This window comes from Prionailurus viverrinus, chromosome A3 (genome assembly GCF_022837055.1).
Source record: "Prionailurus viverrinus isolate Anna chromosome A3, UM_Priviv_1.0, whole genome shotgun sequence".
In the NCBI taxonomy this organism is placed as follows: domain Eukaryota; kingdom Metazoa; phylum Chordata; class Mammalia; order Carnivora; family Felidae; genus Prionailurus; species Prionailurus viverrinus.
Genome location: NC_062563.1, coordinates 108,811,280 through 108,827,850, shown reverse-complemented (window position 1 = coordinate 108,827,850; position 16,571 = coordinate 108,811,280).

Sequence of the window (16,571 nt, the reverse complement as noted above, 5' to 3'; positions counted from 1 at the left end):
GAATTTGGATCTGTTGAATCCCGAAGGATAGAGAATCAGACAGGGGTCAGTTTCCATAAATGGTAAGGACCTATGTCCACTCCTAGATAGCATATCAGGATAGTATACACCTCTGACGAGGATGCCAGGAAGGATATATTGCCCCAGACACAGTAAAAGTATTAATTTATGCTAAACTGAAACAACAAGGGTACATATTATAAACTCTAGGGTTACTGTTAATAGAATAGTAAAATTATGTATAAACAATATAATGTATAAATAGAAGAAAGATGGCATAATTTTTATAAGTAGTCAATTAAATCAAAGGAAGGCAAGAAAGAAGAAGGACCAAGTAACAAATAGGATAAATAGAAAACAAAATAGTAAGGTGTTAGCTATGAATCCAAATATATCCTTAATTACCCTAAATATAAATGGTATAATATTCCATTAAAAAGCAGAGATTTCCAAACTGGTTTTAAATATAAATATTTAATAATATAATATTATGATAAGTATATATATGCTGTTTACAAAAGATATAAAGGTTACAATCTAAAATTATACCACAGAAGTACCAGAGGGTGTGCTATGCCCCTTCAGACCAGCTGCTGCCATTGGCTTTCCAAGGTCATAGTCCCAGTTTGGAGCAGCGTCCATCTGTAAGGGGGATGGAGGGTGCTGGGCTCTGGTCTGCTCACAGGGAGAGGTCAGGGACAGGGTCAGTATGGTGGGCATAAGTATATCTTCCCAAGTTCTGTTACAGTCCCTGCTGGGGCTCCCTGACTTATTTTGGTTGGTTCCTAGTGCTACTTCTTTTATAAAATACACTTTGTAGAACTGATTATATTATCTTGTTTACTTCGTGTGCGTTTGTACCTTTTTGTCTCCATCTTCCAAAACAGGTATGTTGGGGAAAAAAGTAATCTAGTAAAACCCCAGACAGAGAAAAATAAACAAATAAGTAAAATAATTACCACAAAAAATTAAAGGTGAAACAAAGTCATTTTATGCAAACACTAACCCAAAGTAAGCTGGTACAGCTATACAATAATATCTACAGTAGACTCTAGGGAAAGAAGCATTATTAGAAATAAAGTGTGATATTTCACGATAATAATATTAACCTATCAGGAAGATATAACAATTCTAATTTTGTACACAACCGACAACACACTACAAAATATATACAGCAAAAGAATTGCTGAAACTGCATGGAATAATAGACGAATCTATCATCACGGTAGGAGCCTTTAATACATCTCTCAGTGTTGGAAAGAATGAGAAAAAATTAGTGAGAGTACACAACATTTAAATATGACTAACAAAATTGACACAGTTGATGCATACGGAATATTTTAGGCAACAACTGCAGAATTTACTTTTGTTTCACGTGAGCATTGAATAGTTACTAAAAGTGACAATTCTTGGGCCATGAAGCAAGCCCCTCACCATATTTCAAAAGAAATCATGCAGAGTATGTTCTCTGAGCAGAGGGGGATTAAGTTAGCAGTCAACAATTTTTTAAAAATGACAAAATTCCCAAACACATAGAAATTAGGCAATATACTACTTCTAAATAATCCAGTAGTCAAAGAAAAAATAACAGTGGAAATGAAAAAATATTTTGAACTCAATAAAAACATGACACATTAAAAATTTTAAGATGCAGCTAAAACTGTGTTCGGGGGGAAATTTATAATCTTAAAGGCTGAAATGTATGGCTTTAAACAAGAATTACCTAAATATCCATCTCAAGAACTTAGAAAAAAAAAAAACAATGAAACCTGAAGAAAGTATAAAAAAGGTAATGATAGGGGCACCTTGGTGGCTCAGTCAGTTGAGCATCCATCTCTTAGTTTTGGCTCAGGTCATGATCTCACAGTTTTGTGAGTTTGAGCCCCGTCAGGCTCGGCACTGACAGTGCAGAGTCTGCTTGAGATCCCCCCTGTCTCTCTGCTGCTCCCCCACTCACACTCTCTCTATCTCTCTCAAAATAAACAAATAAACTTAAAAAATTAATAAAATAAGGGCAACTGAGTGGCTCAGTCGGTAAGCGTCCAACTTCAGCTCAGGTCATGATCTTGCGGTTCGTGAGTTTGAGCCCCACGTCAGGCTCTGTGCTGACAGCTCAGCGCCTGGAACCTGCTTTGGATTCTGTGTCTCCCTCTCTCTCTGCCCCTCCCCTGCTCGTGCTCTATGTCTCTCTCAAAAATAAATAAACATTAAAAAAGATTTTTTTAATTAATAAAACAAAAAAAAGTAATGGTAAAGTGAAGAGAAAAAAATTAATGAAAAATGTAGAGAAGAGTCACTGAAAAAAATAATAGAACTGGTAAATCTAGCAAGACAGATCACACATATAAAACAGAAACAAGAACAAAAAGGGTACATATTACCTTTATCAGGCTTGGAAATGGGGACATCACCAGAAATCCTACAGACATTACAAGTTGAATTAAAAATATTGTAGAAAACCTAATGTCAATAAATTTGAAAATTTAGATGAAATGGGAAATTTCTAGGACAACCCAATACAATAAGTGACATCAAAGAAGTAGAAAACATGAATAGTCCTATCAACCAAAGAAACTAAATAGTGACTAAAACTCTTCACACAATAGGGGCACCTCGGTGGCTCAGTCCATTAAGCTCTGACTTGAGCTCAGGTCATGATCTCGTGGTCCATGATTTCAAGCCCTGCTTGGGCTCTGTGCTGACAGCTGGGAGCCTGGAGCCTGCTCCAGGTTCTGTGTCTCCCTCTCTTTCTGCACCTCTCCCTCTCATGCTCTGTCTCTCTCAAAAATAAGCAAACATCCTTTTTTTTAAAAAAAATTTTTTTTTCAACGTTTATTTATTTTTGGGACAGAGAGAGACAGAGCATGAACGGGGGAGGGGCAGAGAGAGAGGGAGACACAGAATCGGAAGCAGGCTCCAGGCTCTGAGCCATCAGCCCAGAGCCTGTCGTGGGGCTCGAACTCCCGGACCGCGAGATCGTGACCTGGCTGAAGTCGGACGCTTAACCGACTGCGCCACCCAGGCGCCCCACAAACATTCTTTTTTAATCTTCACACAATAAATCTCCAGAATTTGATGTCTTCACCAGTATATTTTCCCAATATTTAAGGAAGAAGTAACATCAATCATATGTAAACTTTTTCAGAGAACAGAAAAAAAGAAATGATAACTTATTTTATGAGGCCAATAAAGTGTTGATCCCCAAACCTGAGAAGGTCATTACAAGAAAGGAAAATTACAGACCAGTCTCTCTCTTATCAAAGATGAAAAACTTCTAGGGGCGCCTGGGTGGCGCAGTCGGTTAAGCGTCCAACTTCAGCCAGGTCACGATCTTGCGGTCTGTGAGTTCGAGCCCCGCGTTGGGCTCTGGGCTGATGGCTCAGAGCCTGGAGCCTGTTTCTGATTCTGTGTCTCCCTCTCTCTCTGCCCTTCCCCCGTTCATGCTCTGTCTCTCTCTATCCCAAAAATAAATAAACGTTGAAAAAAAAAATTAAAAAAAAAAAAAAGATGAAAAACTTCTAAATTAAATATCAGCAAAACAAACCCAATAATATATTATACATAAAATGTGTTTTTTTCAAGCATTCAAAGTTGGTTTAACATTAACATCTTATTATGTACCCAATTAATAATATAAAAGAAAATTTATATATTCATCCTTGTAGATACAGAAAAAGTTTTGATAAAATTCAACATCTATTCATGATTTAAAACTGCTAGCAAACTAGGGATTTCCTCTCTTTTTGGTAGTCTTTTATTTTTAAAGAGTTTCAGACTTCTAGAAAAGTTGTAAAGAAAGAGGAAAAACTGTATCACCCTCAGCAAGATTCTGTAATTATTTCCATTTTATCACATTTGTCTTTAAAAAAAAATTTTTTTTAATGTTTATTTATTTTTGAGACAGAGAGAGACAGAGCATGAACGGGGGGAGGCTCAGAGAGAGAGGGAGATACAGAATCCGAAGCAGGCTCCAGGCTCTGAGCTGTCAGCACAGAGCCTGATGCGGGGCTTGAACTCACAGACCATGAGATCATGACCTGAGCCGAAGTCGGACACTTAACTGACTGAGCCACCCAGGCGCCCCACACATTTGTCTTTGTAATGTCACTTTGTCTATTTAAAATCTATTTACTTTTCTGAACCATTTACGAGTAAGGCATGATATCTCTTTATCACTAAAATGCTTCAGTATATAATTTTAAGGACAATCCATGCATATAATCACAGTAAAATTACCAAAACAAGGATATATAATTTAATGTAATCTATAGAACTTACTAAATCTCACCAGTTTTCCTAATACAACTTTTTGTAATTAAAAAAAAAAAGTATTTTTTTCTGGTCCAGGGTCCAATCCAGGATCATACATTACACGAGTTGTCATATCACTTTAATCTTTTAAAATCCAAAATATTCATTATATTTACTTTTTATTTTATGATCCTGATGTTTTGAAGTGTACAAGCTTGTTATTATGCAGAATGTACCTCTACTGGGTTCAATTAATGTTTCCTCATGAATTGATTCAGATAATGCATTTTTGGCAGGAATACCAAAGCAATAATATTATACCTGCGGCAGCATATTACATCAGGATGCCCATGGCTTTGGTTTGTCCCATTACTGGTAGTGTTAACTTTATTGCCGAGTTAAGGTGATGTATATCACATTCCTCTCTTATAAAATTAGAGTTTCCTCTATGTAACTAAAGGTATTTTATGTGGAGATATTTTGAGACTATGTAAATATCTTGTTTTTCATTAAATTTCACCCACTAACTTTTTTTTAAAGTTTATTTATTTTTTTGGTGGGGGGAAAGAGGCAGAGAGGGAGAGAGAGAGAGAATTCCAAGCAGGCTCCACGTTGCCAGCACAGAGCCCAACGCAAGGCTCGAATTCATAAAACCTGAGATCATGACGTGAGCCAAAACCAAGACCCAGATGCTTAACCGACTGAGCCACCCAGGCATCCCTCACCCACTAACTTTTAACATCTTTTGATGATTCTTTCCTGAATTAATCATTACTCTGCTTACAAAATGATGATTTTCCAACCTAATCATTCCTTATATATTTATTAGAGTTTCAAAACTGGGTCAAAGACTTGAACAGGTACTTCCAAAAAGAGAATCCCCAAGTGCCCAATAGACACAGCAAAAGCACAGGTTAAAATCAGAAGATGGGAGCCACTGGAACTCTCTTCTATGCTGCTGGTGAGGATGTAAATTGGTATATCACTTTGGAAAACTGTTTGGCAATTTCTAAGAAAACTGAATATGGGAGTAACCTACAAACCAGTAGTGGCCAAAATTTGGAAAAAACAAAATGCCCATCAATAGTAGAATAGCTACATAGATTATGTATCTCTGTGCAATGCAATGCTATGCAGAATGAGAATGGACAGACTGCTGCTACACATGGATGAAGTTTTTAAACATGTCAAGTGAAAGAAACAGCACACAAAAGTGTGCATTTATTTAAGGTTCTAAAACAGAAGAGATTAGGTTACTGTGATAGAAGTCAGGATTATCTTTTTTTCTTTTTTTAATTTTTGTTTAATGTTTATTTTTGAGAGAGGGGGAGAGAGAGAGAGAGAGAGAGAGCAAGCAAGTGAGCGGGGCAGGGACACAGAATCCGAAGCAGTCTCCAGGCTCTGAGCTGTCAACACAGATCCTGCTGCAGGGCCCAAACCCAGGAACCATGAGATCATGACCTGAGCCAAAATCAGATGCGTAACTGACTGAGCCGCCCAGGTGCCCTGAGGATTGTGGATATCTGACAGGAAGTTGTAATTGAGTGGGAGCATAAAGGGATTTCTAGAGTACTAGAGGTCCTCCTTGATCTTCATACTGGTCACAAGGGAGTGTTTACTTTGTAAAAAGTCATTGAGATCTTACCCTTCTGATTTGTGCCATTTTATTTATTTATGATATATTCAATAAAAGGTTTATGTAAAAAGTCATACTCACATGAATACTTGTAGAACGGTCAGAACACAGAACACGATTTATAACCAAGTAAATTCTATTTGTTTGAATTTGCCCAATCTAAGAATATCCTATAAATGGAAATCCAAACATAAAAAACAGAAAATTACTTGTGGCACAAAAGCACCTTTCACTTTACAAAGCAACACATCAGATGCATGAAAGGAACAAGGATGAGACCCATAGCAGATCTATTTTTCAATTTTGGAAATTTATCCGAAGAGAAGAAATGACTCAACAGAAGCACAAATCTTGCTGTGAAAATGTTCATTTTGAACATGATGTCTGCTGAGAAAACACTAAAATCACCCCCAAATCCAACCCCTGGATCAAGATTTAATAAATTATGATATACCAGTACAAGAAAATAACATACATTAAAAAGGATGTATAGAGTTCCTTATAGAAACGCTAAAAAAATTTGCAAGTATAATGTTAGGTAGAAAAATTGAAATGTAAGGTGATATGTATACTGTGATTCTAACTATGTAGAAGTGAACCAATAGGTAAGATGAAAAAAGTAAGACTTGTGTTGGAGTGATAGATTTACGGATTTTTTTTTGAGGGTTTGAGGGGGTAAACTTCCCTCCATTCCCTATAACTATTCTCTCTGTCTCTGTCTCTGTCTCTGTCCCTCTCTCTCTCTCTCTCTCTCTTTTTGAAGATCTAATTGGCTTTATTAAAAGATTCACAAATGAGACAGCACCCCACCTAGCAGGTAGAAGGGCGTTCCCCTCCATGAATATTCTTTATTATTATTTGGATCAGTTAGAGTTCTTTTGTGGCGAGCAATAGAAATGAACTTAAATAAAAGAAGAGATTTATGGAGCCATAGAGGAGTAACTTAAAGAATCAAAGGAATAACTGAATGTCCTAGAGGAAAGAAGAGCCAGGAAGTTTACAGAGATCTTAGAAACAACATTCCCTAACCAGCTCTCTGGTATTCTGCCCCCCCCCCACCTCCCCACCATGACTTGTTTTAAATGCCTTCTGTCCCTGTGTGCCTCTACTCAAGGTTCAAATTATTGGGAGAGAAAAATCTGATCGTCCTAGCCTGAGTCAAGTATCCACCTTGTCTTGTGGCAATCACATCAGGACAACCTGGAGTTGGGGAAAGGCACTTTCCTAAGGAAGAAGGGCAGTGTTGTTACCAGAAGAACAGGGAGCTGACAGATGCTGGGTAAAGAAAACAATAGTTCTGTGAAATCTTCATCACCTTTTCAATAAATCAGAATATTACTACCTTCTTAGAGTAAGTGAAAATATGCCTATTGGAAAAATTCGCGCAATTTAAAAGAGTATACAGTAAAAGAGTAATGGAAAAGCAAGCATCCTTTATCCCGCTACCCATAACTTTGTGTTTATTATCTATTGCGTAACCAATTGCCCTCAAAAGATTAATGGTTGCCTAGGGCTGGGAGGACTGGGGATGATAGCTAAAGAGAACAGGATTTCCCCTTTTTTTTTAATCGTGTTCTAAAATTAGATTGTGGAAATGGTTGCACAACTCTGAATATACTAAACCACTGAAATTTCAGTGGGCACATGTTAAGGTCTGTGAATTATATCTCACTAAAGCTATGTGGAAAAACTACTAGTTTAACCAGCTATCTCAATTTTCCCCGGGCTTCCCTGGTTTTAGCACTGACAATCCCTTATCCCAGGAAACTCAGTCCTAGTAAATCCTGGACACCTGATCATCCTATACAAAATGTAGCAGCTTAAGACAATAAATGTTTGTTAGCTCATAGTTTTTCTAGATCAAGAATCTAGGAGGAGCTTAACTGGGAGACTCAGGGTTGCAGTCAAAATGTCAGTGGGGATGGAGTGTCTGGGTGGCTCCGTTGGTTAAGTGTCTGACTCTTGATTTTGGCTCAGGTCATAATCTCATGGTTCTCAAGGGTTTCTGCGCTGACAGCTCAGAGCCTGCCTGGTTTTCTGTCTCCCTCGCTCTCTGCCCTTCCTCCGCTTGCTCTCTATCTCTCTCTGTCTCTAAATAAAGAAATGAAAATCAACTTAAAACAAAAAGATGTCATTAGGGCTGCAGTCATCTGAAGGCTTGACTTAGGCCAGAGGATTTGCTTCCAAGCTTACTTGTGTGGTTTTACCAAGAGGCCTCAATGTCTTGCCTTGTAGGTCTCTCCATAGAGTGCCCTCATGACAGGACAGTCGGCTTTCCCCAAAAGCGTCTGATCTGAGAGTAAGAAAAAGAGACTAACATGGTTGTTGTAGAGTCTTTTATAACCTAATCTTAAATGTGTGTGCCATTTTTTCTGTCATATTTTATTGGCCGCCCAGATCAACTCTGGGACAATGTGCGAGGGAACAATCTGCTGCCATTTCCAGGAAGCAACAAGCATGGGGCTGTCCCAGAGGCTGGCTCCCGTTAGCTGTGATGCGAACTCTAACCCTATCAGCATTTTACTAACATTTTGCTGGTTTTTAAACTAAAACACGCCCATTATGGAACATATGAACAGTGTGAGAGTACAAGAGAAAATATGTTATGGTGAATACCTTTGTATATAAATTTTACTTCTATCTCTGATTAGATAGGATAGATCCATAGGTGTGCAATTATTACAGCACGTGATTTAAGTATCTTAAGACTTGTTGCATATTGCCAAAATGCTTGTCTGATGCTTGCGTTGTATCAGAGTGCCCATTTTGCCATACCCTTGGTGGCCTTAAGTATTATTGTTAGCAACTCTGCCAATTTCTGTGTGAAAAGTTGTATCTCCTTGTTTCAGAGTGCCTTTTTCACAGTAAGGTTAAACATTTTCCCAGGTTTAGTGGCCGCTGCTAATAAGTAAGCATATAAATCCTTTCTAGATACATTCATGCATTCACTTGATATTTATTGAATGCCTAGTGTAAGAACTTAGAAGTGCCCCAGCCCCCAAGATGCTCACATTTACGTGAGTGAGATTGGAGAAGGAAGGAAGGAAGGAAATATTTAAAAAGCACAGCCAAGAAAACCATTGGGGTGCTGATGGAGACTGCAAGTACTTTTCTCTTGTTGGCGCATCAAGGACAGAGCTGAAGGATAAGGGAGTGTTAACAGAATCAGACCAGACCAGGGAGCTCAAATAAAATCTTGTTGGCCTTCTCAGCCCTGTTAAGGTTAGACCCTATCCCCGAGGCTAAGGGGAAAGCAGGAAAGAGTTGTTTTTTGTTTGTTGTTTAAAATAATCTCTACGCCCAACATGGGGCTCCAACTCATGACGAGTTGGAACTCACGGCTTCATCAAGTGTTGTATGCTCTACTGACTTGAGTCGGCCAGGCACCCGAGGAAAGGGTTTTACACATGGGAGTGAGATAATCAGATTTGTGTTTTTGGAATGTCCCTTTGGGGAGGTAGAATGGATGGATATGGATAATGGAGGTAGAATCGATGGCCAGATGGGAAACGACTGTAGTCCAGGACAGAGGTGAAGATGGCTTGATCCTGGGGAGCAGTGGGAAGGATACTGAGAAATATCTGAGATTTAATTAGCATCCCTTGTCCCAGTCTAGGTTTCTGAGAAAATTAAGTAATAAAACAAACATGGGCAGATAGACTCCAAAACATGCTATTTTTGGCTGAAAACAAAAACAAAAACAAAAACAACTATGGTGGGAGTTTTAGCTGAATGTGAGAGCCAAATGAGATGCTACTAAACCCTTGGAATAGGGCAGGCTTCTCTGAGATAAGGCCACCTGGACGCCTCTTCGGAAATAAAGGATTTATTCCCCTGGCTGCTGGGAGGGCTGCTAGAACCCTCATCTAGTAGCCCTCTTTAGGGATGGCCTTGGCCAAAGAGAACCACTAGCCCCAAGTCATGTTCCTTCTTGGGGTAGCTGGCATCCAATGACAGATCAGATTGGGGAATATAAAGTCTTGGTTCCCTAGCCCCAATTTGAGACAACTTTGAAAGGTCATCTCAGCTTTGGAACCCCCCCACCCCAAGGTCATCTAAAGCCTTTATAGAGACTGAATCTCAGCTCAACTTCTCCCTTTGTCCAATCTTCCCTCCCTCCCCTCCCCTTTCCTCCCCTCCCTTCCTCTTCCCCTTCCCCTTCCCCTTCCCCTTTCCCTTCCCTTCCCTTCCCTTCCCTTCCCTTCCCTTCCCTTCCCTTCTCTTCCTTTCTCTTCACTTCCCTCCACAAGTATTAATCCTGAGAACACTGCTAATAAACCTCCTATACATGAATATCTGTCTCAGCATCTGCTTTCCAAGGAACCCAAACTGTGACATCCTCTGGGGAATGCTGCACCTGGATGACTATTAGAATGTGTGTCCCCATAGGGATGTCTGGCTGGCTCAGTCAGAAGAGCATGGGACTCTTAATCTCAGGGTCGTGAGTTCAAGCCCCATGTTGGGTGTAGAGATTACTAAAAAGAAGAAAAAAGAAACTTAAAAAAAAAAAAAAAGAAAAGAATGTGTGTCCTCAGGGTTAGCAGCCGAGAGAATAAAGGGTGGCTCAGAACTAACACGCCCAGGTCGTCCTTCCCGATGTACAAATCACGCGTCACTCCACCTTCCCTGAGATGGAGCAGTTAAATGCATGGAGATGTGCCAACTGTTGTACCACCTCTGTTTCTTCAGCAAAGTAGGAAACATTAGGACAATACTGAGTGACATGAAGGAGACAGAACCTTTTGGAATTAATGTAGGAGAAACAGGTGAGTAAACATAGGATCAGTCAAGAATTACTCCTAGATGAAAGACAACGACAAGTTTGGAGGAAAGTATGAGCTCACTTTGAGGTGTCTTTAGGATGTCCGAGTAGAGTTGTTCAGTAGGCAATTAAAGATATAAATCTGGAGTTCAGGAATGCAACTGGAAGTAGCAATATAAATGGGTGTACTCAGCAGCTTACGCCTAATGACAAGGATCCCACAGAGAAATAATTTAGGGAACAGAAATATATTTCTTTAATTTTTTTTTTTAACATTTATTCGCCTTTGAGAGACAGAGCACAAGTGGGGGAGGGGCAGAGAGAGAGGGAGACACAGAATCTGAAGCAGGCTCCAGGCTCTGAGCTGTCAGCACAGAGTCCAATGCGGGGCTCGAACCAATGAACCATGAGATCATGAGCTGTGCTGAAGTCGGACGCTTAACCAACTTAGCCACCCAGGCGCCCTCAAAGATATTTATTTAAAAAAAAAAAATCCAACAACCTCTAATTAGTATTTTCAGAGATTTGAGAAGATATTACCTACTTAAAATAGGAGCAAGGATGCTATAGCAAGAAGGTTCATAAATACGTGGAAATCTTGGGAATGAACAGTATGTTTGGCAAAACTGAAAGTCCACTGGAAAGATTAGATAGTTGATAAAACATCTCAGAAAGTAGAGTATGAGTAGAAGCTGAGAGACATAAAGAGTAATTCCAAACGGTCTAACAGTCAGATAATGGTATTTATGAGAGCCTTCATCTTGGTTCCCCCCATTTTTTTATTATCTGTCCTTGGATGTTTCTGGACCAGCTTTTAGCAGGAAGTTCTTATGAGGAAAGGCCAGGGTTTTGTGTTAGAAGGAAAGGATCCAGCAGAGGGGAAGAAATCCCTGACAAGTCTCCCTGACAAGACTAAATGGGGTAGATACAAAGCTGTGGTGCAGGGGCTCACCTTAATTAAGAGGCACCCTTTCTCTGTGCAAGTGGAGAAAATGTGTGCAGGGGCAAATTGCTATAACAGGATAGACTGGCTGGATTATAAATAAAGAAATTTCTTTTTTAATTTTTATTAAAAAATTTTTAAATGTTTATTTATTTTTGAGAGAGAGAGAGAAAGAGTGTGAGTGGGGGAGGAGCAGAGAGAGGAGGAGATGCAGAATCTGAAGCAGGTTCCAGGCTCTGAACTATTACTACAGAGCCCAATGCAGGGTTCAAACTCATGAACGTTGAGATCATAACCAAATGTTGAGATCATGAGCCAAAGCCTGATGCTTAACTAACTGAGGCAACCAGGTGCTCCTCTTTTTTTTTTTTTTTATTTTTAAAGTTTAGTTATTTATTTTGAGAGAGAGAGAGAGAGACTTGAGCATGTGAGAGCCAGAGAGGGGCAGAGTGAGAGAGAATCCCAAGCAGACTCTGCACTGTCAGAAGACAGCCCGACATGGGGCTCTGTCTCACAAACCATGAGATCATGACCTGACCTTAAATCAAGAGTCAGACACTTAACTGACTGAGCCACCCCAGGCACCCTCAGAAATTTATTTCTCATAGTTCTGGAAGCTGGGAAATCTAAGATCAAGGCATGGCACATTCAGTGTCTCCTGAGGGCCTGCTTCTTGGTCATTTTCCCACTGTGTCCTCGTGTTGGGGGAAGGACAAGAGAACTGTTGGGAGGAGGGGTTCTGTTATAAGGGTGCTGATCCCAGTCATGATGGCTGGAGTCATGACCCAATCACCTCCCAAAGGCCCCACCTGTGAATCCACCGAGAGGGATTAGGTTTCCCTAATCCCATTAGGGATTAGGTTTCAGCATATGAATCTAGTGGGTGAAACAATCAGTCTATGTAGGTGAGATGATTTTCTGATGGTTTGTATTTTCTCTCTAAAGTATGAGCACTGTCCTTGGTTGAGGCTAACTGGGTGGGCATGGAAGTTGGGATGGGATGTGGTCAGGGAAAGCCGAGGTGTATGGAGACTTTTTCTTTTTTTGAAATAGACTAAATGAAGGACGAAAAACAACAAAGCTGCGTGAGGAAACAAGAAGTGATTGCCAGGCTCCTCTGAGGGCCCAGGTGAGTTGGAGGTCAACACTGCAGTGGATGGTTGAAAGGAGACTTTGACAATGAGAGCAGAGGTGAGGAATCTCTAAAACAGAGAGACAGACTATTCTCATAACGAAGTCTCCTGCTTTCTTCTGAGAAGAGAGTTGTATAAACGAAAAATAGAACAACATCCTCCTCTGAGTCATAGGCCTCATTTTCATCAGCTCCCCAGTCCTGCTTATTTTCCTTTGATGTTTACAAACGGCACATGTGATTATAAAGGGGAAAGGTGAAGGGTATAATAAACCAAGGACGCAGGAGGAGGAAGGGACTCAAGAGCCCGAAGGAGGGAAGGAAAGCACCCAACTGAGAGGAAACAGCCAGGGCCGGGGCTTCCTCTAGCCCTCTCGGTGGAGCCCCCGCCTCCTGCACAGAAACTCCCTGCAGGGATCAGACACTTGGTCGGTCATCTTCACCCATCTACCCTCAGCATCTAGAACAGAGCCTGGCACCACACAGGTGCAAAGTAGACATTCGTTTGGTGAATGAATGAAATCCACAGAGCAGTTACTGGCTTTTCCAGTGGCTGAGCACACAAAAGTTTCCTCCCCCCCCCCCCCCCGCCCCCCTTCCCTTCCTTTACAAAAAGTTTTCAGACAGCTTTTGGGTCCGCTGGGGCCTTTTCAAAAGACAAATAGTCCTACCGCTGCTCCAGAGGACCCACCGCCCACCTTCCAATCAGAACTGCCTCTCTCTGTTCTTCTTGGAAAGGGAGGCACAGCTTGCTTTGCAAGAAACTTGCATAGGAAATGGGGCAATCTGGGCTGTTTTTCAGCCTTTTCAACCTCATTTCCTAAATTAAAGAAAGAAATGTAAGGAATCTTAGGAATATGAAACTTCTCCGGAATAATCTTTATTGAGCTGTGCTTGGAGCCAGCTGAAATCCTGAAGGGCTGTCAAGGCAGCCAAGAAGAAAAGAGAATGAGAAATAACTTAAACGATCTTAGCCAGACTCTGAAAAAGATATCTAGAGCAGCTGCTATTTTTTCCTTCCCAAAATGGTTTGCCTTTCCCCCAGTTTGATGATTGTTTTAGATTATTTTGGGGTATAAGAGGAGAAAGGAGGAGGGAATCCAGTGTTTAGGAAGTAACATGATGAGGTTAGTTGTACCCTGGAAACTTTATAATTTACACAGCTGTTTTATACGTGCCGACTTCCTCTCCTTTTAGGACGCCACTGACTGGTAAGTCAGGATTTTATTCACAGCATTCCCTTTAGAGGTTGTTCATGGCACTCTGGCTCCCCCGCCCACTTCAGTGTATCTCTGTGGTCTATGGATCATCTCTCCAGAGTTTCATCGCTGGGGTGAAGGGCCATTTTGTCTACCCTACAATTATCCAAAAAGAGTGCAGGAAAGCCATGTAGTCTGCCAGATGGACAAGGAACACTTGACTGCACTAAAAAATTTCCAGCAATGGTATCCCCAGCCTGCCCTTTTGCTGTGAGCGGTGCCCAAATTCCACAAGCAATTCCCCTAAAATCTCCAGCTCCCCGCTGCCGGATGGGTTTGGCTGGTTACCAGAGGCACCGAGGGCAGGGCAGGGGGTGGGGGTGGGGGAAGTGGCCTATGGATCGGCAATTCGTTTGACCCTCATTCTCGCTCCATTCTGTGATGTCTGCTCCAAAAATGAGCTGGCTACCAGAAAGGAACTGAAACTGATTTACCCATGGTCTGTCTTTGTGACTGTTGACCCAGGACTGAAGCACAGAACTGCTGTTACCCCGGCCTAGCCTGGGGCACACTGGGCTGACTCACTACCTCACCAGGAATGCAGCTAGTCTGGAATGCAGTGCAGGGGCCCAGATGCCCACAAGGAGCAGGACTTTCGAAAGGAGGAAGGTCTTTTCCTAAACAGAGTGAAGACCCGCATTCATAAAGTTATAAGGAATCTTAAAAAAAAGAAAATCACACCACAGATAAATAAAACATTTTTCTTTCTACCCTTCCTCCCCACCTCCATTTCAGGTTCCTTCATGGGGCAAACACCGATCTCAGTTTGGAATGTATCTTTTCAGAGATTTACATAACTGCATGATTTACCTGTATATTTATTTATGTACACAGGTGTGTATTTAGAGAGATTTAGAGAGAGAGGGAGAGGAAATTTTGCCTATCATGAAGTGTGGACATAGTATGGATTGTTCCTCAATTTGCTTTTTTTTTTTTAATTGAGCCTTGTCTCTTGGAGATTTTTCTGTGTCTAGGTGTTCTAATTCTTTTTTAAGCACTGCATATTCTTACATGACTCAGATGCTTCACTATTTATTTAACAGTCTCTCTCTTGATGATCATTTAGGTTGCTTTCATTTTTTTTTCTTTTTTGAGTTCATTTATTTATTTTGAGAGAGAGAGTGAGAGTTCGAGCAGGGGAGGGGGAGAGAGAAGGGGAGAGAAAGAATCCCAAGCAGGTTCTTGGAGCCTGATGGGAGGCTCGAACCTGAGAGATCATGGCCTGAGCCAAAGTTGGATGCTTAACCAACTGAGCCACTCAGGAGCCCCTGCCCTAAGTTTTTATTTTTATTTTTTATTTATTGTATTTTTTAAAATATGAAATCTGTTGTCAAATTCGTTTCCATACAACACCCAGTGCTCAATCTGCTCTAAGTTTTTAATACTTCAGTGAACAACCTGCTTTCCTTTTGCACATACACGAGTATTTCTGTAGGGTGGATGCCAAAGTGTGAGATTGCTGAGTCAAAAGATAGATGCATCTAAAGTTGGACGGACCACTGCCCAATCTCTTCTCCAAAAAGGCTTGACCAGTTTACATTCCCAGCAATGACAGAAGAGAGCACCTCTTTTCCAGAAGGCTTGCTAACCCAATCTTTGTTATGTATTGTCGGTCAAATGTGTGAAAAATGATATCCCCGTGTTTTTATTAGCATTCCCCCCCCCAAACTGATGAGACTGAGCAACTTTTCAAATGTTTGCCATTTATGTTTCCTCTTTTGTAAATTGCCTGTCATATATTTTGTCCATTTTCCTATTTTGTTTTATCTTTTTCTTGAGGACACATTAACAAAGAACTTGTAAGTCCTTTGCTATATATGTTACAATGTGCTCATCTGTCTACAACTGGAATTTTAATATCATTTACAGTTTTTGTTCAACAAACTTAAAGGTTAATAAAATAAATTTTATTTATCTTTTCAATCCTCTTTTTACAGCTTTTGCATTTTGCATTTTGTTTCAGGAGAACTTTCCTACCCCCAAAGGTCCTAAACATGGTCTTCTATATATTTTCCTTTAATAGTTTGATAATGTTTTTGTTTCCCTACCTAAATCCACCTAGAATTTATTTTTAAAAAAATCACATGAGGTAAAAAAGTAACTTAAGGGGTGCCTGAGTGACTCAGTTGGTTAAGCTTCTGATTCTTGATTTCAGCTCATGTCATGGTGGTGAGATCGAGCTTCCCATTGGGCTCCACACTGGACACAGAGCTTGAAATTCTCTCTCCCTTTCCCTCTGCTCCACCCCTGCTTTCGTGTGGGCGTGTGTGTACACACTCTCTTTCTCTCTCTCTCTCTCAAAAAAAAAAAAAAGTAACAAGTTTTTTCTAATAGGCAATTGTTTCAATATCCTTTATTGAGGAGTCCATTCTTTTCCTTATCACAATACTAACTTCTCATGTACCTGAGCTTGTCTCGGGGCTGTCTACTCTTTTCCATTGAGCTACTGATCAATTCTTGTTCGACTAGAAACGCATGCAATTTATGAGTAATTTGGAGACAAGTGTTATCTTGACAACATTAAATCCTCCTATTCAGGTCTTTGTCTAGTTTTAATCTTTTTCTTGTAGTTCTTGAACATATCTGCA